Genomic DNA, 6,803 nt, shown 5'->3' with positions numbered 1-6,803 from the left:
AGACGGAATCCCAGCAGGATCTGGGGCAGCATTAGGGCCAGCAGGGCTGAGTGTGTGTGTGTGTGTGTGTGTGTGTGTGTGTGTGTGTAGGGTTATATAATTGTAGAAGTGGGCAAGTTCCAATCCATTTGTCAGATATAAGGCTGGAGGCTTCTCTTGACTCATATCAGCTCAAGGACTGATGAACTGAAGATTGGCAGTAAGGCTACTGATTGCAGAGGTGAATTAATCCAAAGGTAGGCAGCTCAGATGGTAAGGTATTGAAAACTTCCCAAATTAGCAGGCAATATGGCAGGCCATTTGCTCAAGTCCAAGGAACCAGAGGTTGATGAACCAGATGCAGCATCTAGACCCAGCAAAAGCAAGCAAGTTTTTCCTCCGTGACAAGACAGGACACACCCTCTGGAAACTTCCTTTCAAATAATTGACTGCTTATAGAAGAGCTAATCATGGGGGTATTTACCTTTGGATCTCATCATGGGGTATTGCTAGGTCTTAATTGTCAAACCACTGAGACTACTAACCCAACCAAATTTAAAATTTGAGAGAATATTTTAACTATCAGAACTCATGAAGATGACGTTTTTAATTTGCAAACAAATAATTTTTCATCTTTCTTTGAATTTTGGATTTAAGCATTTTTCTTTTGTTTTGTAGGTTTAAATTCTATAATTTTAGGAAGACAGAATGTTTTTACTGTTTATCAATTTAGGCATGTTTTTAAATGTATATTTTTTATAAGGAAATTGATTCTAATATCCAATATAATACTTATTTTTAAAAATTTCTCTGTCTTTTAGAACTCCTAGGTTTTTTGACATGTTTTTAGCCTCAATTAAAAACAATTATTTTGTTACCTTTTGAGCCCCCTCATTTTCTCTTATAGCTCTGTATTGCTTCACTAGTCTGATCATTCGCCTTGCCTTACTTTCAGGGTCAGCCTGCTTGCCCTGTTTGAAAGATTTCTTTCTATTAGCCTTGTCTCTAACAAATTTTATTGCTTCAGAGAGTTATTATACAGAAAGCAGGTTTTAAATACATCTCTCATTAATACATTTATTAAAAACTTTAGTAATATGTCAGGAAATCTTGAGTGCTTCGAACACAGTATTTTATTTCTTCTTCTTAACATTGGTTGGGTTAAAGAATACAGATTACTTTCTGAAGGTCACATAACAAGTGAGTGCCAGAGAATGGATTTGTGTTGCTGAAACTTGAAATATTAGAACCAGGATTCTGGGGGGAATTTTGGGGAGGTAATTCCTATTGCCAGTTATATGTCCACGTCTACTACTTTCCAGTTGCATGGAGCTGATTCTGACTCAGGGCAACCTCATGTTAGAGAAGACTTGTGTCCCATAGGCTTCTCAATAGCTGACGTATTTGAAGCAGATTTCCACATTATTCCTCCAAACTGCCTCTTGAGAGACTCAAACCTCTGACCAACCTTTTGGTGAGCAGCCTAGTGTATTAAATGTTTGCCCCACCCAGAGACTCATAAATTGAAGTGCTCAGATTTAACTTTTACATTGATGGGGCCCATGGCTCAAACATGAAGGGCCCTCTGGACTTGTCCAGGTTTTGAGCCTCTGTGCAAAATCAGTGGAAATCTTTTCTGGACACTTCAACGCTAAGGGACACCCTTTTGTGTCTTTTCTTCCTTCTCCTTCTCATTATCCAATTATACCATCTATAAAACAAAGTAAAATTTTGCTGAAAGTTCAAAACCTCTCTTGAAATATGTCTTTGCCGGTTGCATTAGGAATTGTTGGGCAAGTGTTTAAGCATTTGATTCCTAGCTTCCAATAGGTACGACCGGAAACCCACTAAAGCAGTCTCAGTCCATCATGTGAGGTCGCTGTGAGTTGGGCTTGGCTCAATGGCCACAGAGAACAATAATATCCTGAGACTGAGTGAACTGTGCCCCCAGGCCATAGCTCTGCAATGTGATTAGCTCTCTCCTCTCTCTGGATTTGCCATCTCCTTGCTCTTTTATTATTTCCTATTTTATTGAAATTTGGCTCCCAAATATTTTCAGATCTTAAACAACATATGCTGTAAATATATGAATCTAGTAATTACATTCTTATTTCTGAAGAAATGGAATAAGAAAGCTCAGTGTGCTGGTTCTACGTGGAAGAAGGATTTGGATATTTTTTGACAAAATCTCACTTTTTCACTTTATTTTTATTCCCTCTGGCATTGTACACCTGAAGCCACCCATGAGAATTGCTACCTCCTGCTAAACAGACATCCATCACCAATTTGATTATGTGTGCATATTTTTCCTTTGGGGGGGCGTGAGACAACATTTTTCAGGGTTGAACTCATGCTATAAATATATCAATCTGGTAAAGAAGGAAAAAACAAAACCTGAAGCAAGTTGCAGTTCCTCCGGGAGGATTCCGATTTTCTTCGTAGAAACAGACACATCTGTAATAGTTAGATTATCATTTCTGTCTCTAATGGAATGGTGGCTCTCACAGAGTCTGGCGGCCATCCAGAGTCGCGGTGACTGGGGCACAGTAATGGAGCCACTGACAACGGGCTACAGAATTTTCTCTTTGTTGCAGACCCAGATGCACTCATTTCCTCGTCTATTGACAAGGCTATTTGTGTACCGTTGCGAAGAAAACTACTGTCTTTAGAAGGCGTCGGAGCAGTAAGTCTACCACCTCCATTTATAAATTCTTCTTAACTCAAAGAACTCATACCAAAAGGTGTTTCTTTACATTTACTCTAAATTCTGAAGAGGTAGCAATCTACGAACACTCAGCTGCAGGTACCTTGATGCATCTTTAGGTCATCACACCTCCACCTCACCTCTAACACCCTGCCTTAGCATTTCCTTAAAGATAAGAGGGGGAAAAAGCAATGTGGAATTTAAGATATAACTCCTTTGTACAATGACACTAAAGCTATGAAACAAAATCTGTTTTGATATGGAAGTGATACGGACAGAAATTTCAGGTGAGGTTGTTTGTAGATATATTCCTTTTTTGCTCATTCTTGTTGCAAAACAAAACGAACCCCAATTCACTAGCTGTTAAACCACATTGTGTAACCTTGTAACAAAAACATAATTGTTATTGTTCATTGTTTTTATCTAAGTTTTCATAAGTTTTATCCAAATTTACCATAAACATTTAAGAGACATGCTTTTTTCTAATCTGGAAATGATTGCCAATTATAAAATTCAGTCTTTCAATATTTGTTAATATTATAAATGACTTCACATCATTTTATAAGAAGAAAGATTGTTTTTAGCAATTACATCACATTATACATCTCTGAACACCTTGCATTTGAATTCACCTTTCTTGTTATCATTTAATTTCATTTTACTGTAAGCTACATAGATTTTACTTTTTTATATATTTACCACTTAGAGTACCTTGGTTAGAGTGGTATGAATATTAGGTAGTTGGAGTGGGATAAAAATGTTAAAATGAATATTTTTTCCATATGAATGACTCCATAAATCTATAAGAAATGGTTGGGGTGTGTGTGTGACTAATGCATTGTGCTTCAAGTGTGATACATTCGTTCATGTGCGTATGCATTTCGCAGAGTTCAGGTCAAGTCTACTGGATTACATTTGTGAATAGACTGGATATATGCATATGATCGATTCATTCTCAGTTGGTAATCTATTCCATTCTTCCTTGTGAGCGTCAAAATACCCATATTTTGCGGTAGTGGTTGGCATTCATCAAACCATATGAAAGCCACTGAATCAAAAACCTGCTTTCCAGCCTTCGGAGCTTTACGACACCCATAGATTTCTGAATAAAGATACTTCAATCTTATAAAGGTTTGATAACGTGGGAAATGGATTTTTATAACTTATACTAGATGGCACTGTATGTCCTACAGTACTCTCAATGTGATTCTATTCAAGCCCTGATGTCTCAAGAAGGTAGTGTACTCTTTATCATCGTTATACCCAGGAGGTAGCTTGTCTATACACTGTGGACATTGTTAGGGATGTGAGTGTGGTGCTTCTCCCCATCAAAAGCATAAAAAAACCTGTGTTTGCAGAACTTACTTCAAATTCTGATTAAAAATGGTTTGCCTATAAAACCACATCTATATTAAACTGGGTTATGGGATTGGATATGAATGAAATCTTTAAATTAAAATCATGATTGTTATTTTCAAGTCTTTTCTGAATCTCATTAACATCAGGAATAAAAAAATAACACTGACATCACTTTCAGGTCATTATATTTGAGACCGTATGAAATGTATGTATAAAACTGCATATACATTAGATTTATTTGAAATTTTTAAAAAATTTAAAGATGAGAGATTTAAGTTTGATAAAACACAATGTAACACTCTCTGTATTTGCTAAATACTAGCAAAAGAAACACAGTGGCAATTGAAGTCTTACGATTCCATGATTAATAAATACAGGCATATCTGTGTAAAGCAATACCAAGGTGTGCTGATGCTGTAGACAGTCAAATTCCTCTCTAGGTAATGGATTAACAAATAAGATTTCTCCTTAGATGAATATTTGGAAGCAAATTGCTTCCCTTTCTCTAATGCATTCATTGAGCTTTAGAAAATATACTAAATCTATGTAACTAGTCGTGCCTCCAAAGTTTTAGGCAAATTGTCATAAGGCTAAATGAGAAAAATGCCATTAGCAGGTAGAATTTGGCCTGGACCTTGTTTATTCTTGCTGCTGTTGTTAGCTCTACTGGAGGTTGGCATTTATACTTTGCTTCAGAGATTGAGATCTGCATTGAAATATGTTTTGGATTTCTAAACAATTGTATAACCTTTGAGCATACACCCCCTCGAACTCTTCACTCAGTTTTGTCCTGTGCAACCTGTAATACAGGAACACTATGACAGGCTCTACCGCAATGGGTGGTGTGTGCATTGTGGTGACTGCTTTCTTCTTTTATTCACTGACTAGTCCCACTGAGATTGCTCCTCACTTATTATAAATTTTGATCTCAGCTTCATGACAACGATGCACAAGTTTGTTTTTCCAGCTCAAGCCTTCCTGTCTTCTCAGTTCAAATTCTCCTTTAAACATTCCATCTCTTAGACCCAGTTTCCTGCTTTAGTGAGGAGCAAGATCTATGGAATGAAGATGCACAATCAGCACTTGGGGAAAAAAACGAGATTTGTAGCATTGGCTCTGCTTGTAGAGAAGATATCAGAAAAGATCGTGCATATTAAAATATGATAGTGACTGCAGGATGTACTTACCAAGAGGTTTATTATAATAGGATATGGATCTTGTTAATTAACTCAGTTAAAAGTACTAAATAAAAACAAACAAAAAACAAACAAACAAAAAAGTACTAAATCTAGAAAGTCCTTTATAGGAAATAAAGAAAGGACAATTTATAGACACTAATAGTGGAAAAACATGCCTTATTTTCATTTTAAAAATATATAGTGCCTACTTTATGCCATGGTCTTTTCAATTGCTTCACATCCATGTGAAAACTGGATAATGAATAAGGAAAATTGCAGAAGAATTGATGTATTTTGAATTAAAGTGTTGGAGAAAAATCACGAAAGAACCGAGCAGTTCTGGAAGAGCAAACAGCCCTGTCTTGGAGGAAGTACAGTCAGGATGGTGTTGATAAAGCAGAAGGTTAACAACACACAAAAATATCCTCAGTGAGATAGCTCAGCACAGGGACTGTAACAATGGGCTCAGACAAAGCAGCCAATGTGTGGATGCTGCAGGACCAGGCCTGATTCGGCGTAGCGGCGTCACTCAGAGTGAAAGCTGATGGAAAGGCCTGACTGGAAGACATGGAACAACTGTATGTTCTGTGATCTGTGGTGGACAGGATAAAAGGGAGGGAATTGTTGGTCTTGTTGTCAGGACAGTCTCGATTCCAGTTGTCTATAGCACTCGGCTTGGTCTGTGTTGCCAAGGTCAAAGGTGTTCACTTGGGAACAGAATATCAGTCATATTCTCCCCTTGGAACTGTAAATCATATTAAGCATTTTTCCGTAAGAGGAGGATTGATGTGCCTATATATCAGAAATTACTGGGCAGTACCCTCTACTCAAACATGTGGACATAATCTGTCTTGAAACATGCAAATCGTCATTCTAAGTGGAATGCAGTTTATCCTACTTACCAAACTAGTACCAAAATCAAAGATGCAGGTTCACATTGTTCACCTACAGCCCATACATATAAATTTATTTGAAGCAATTCAACACATAAAAACAGGCAGATTCCCTCTAACCATCTATCCATTGATCAGGCATATAGTAACCAGAATGTTCTTCCTACTTTTATTTTCAAAACATTGTGCATTATAGTAATATATATTTCAATCTTAACAAGTTGTCAAATGAATTCTTGACTTCTGATCCCCTTAAACCTGCCATTTCTCTTCATTATTTCTACGACAGTGCACAGAACTTCCATCCAGTTATTTCTCAATCAAGAAATAGGAACATCATTCTCAGTGATATTTTTCCTCTTCACTAAATGCCAATTTTTAATTTATCATTCATTGTTATCAGCTTCACCACAAAACGGATCTCAAAAATATTTAAATTAGAAGCTGAAGTTATTCCTTATAAATGTACATATTGTGTTAGTTAATTACCTTAAATTAGAAAAATACTTTCGATTAGAAAAAAATCAAAATCCAAAAAAAGTATCATTTTGCAAGTAGCCTAGTCTCACGCGTTTTTTTTAACATCATCTCACACCAGTCTCTTTCTCTGCTTTTTATGTCCAGGCATTTTCTTTCCTCAGACATTATGTACAAAGTGTCCTTGACGTGGGGTCCAGGAAGCCAAAGGAC

This window comes from Echinops telfairi, unplaced genomic scaffold, assembly GCF_000313985.2.
Source record: "Echinops telfairi isolate 266 unplaced genomic scaffold, ASM31398v2 ScPeMD7_5868;HRSCAF=6743_0, whole genome shotgun sequence".
Taxonomy (NCBI): Eukaryota; Metazoa; Chordata; class Mammalia; order Afrosoricida; family Tenrecidae; genus Echinops; species Echinops telfairi.
This window is presented reverse-complemented; position numbering follows the sequence as displayed.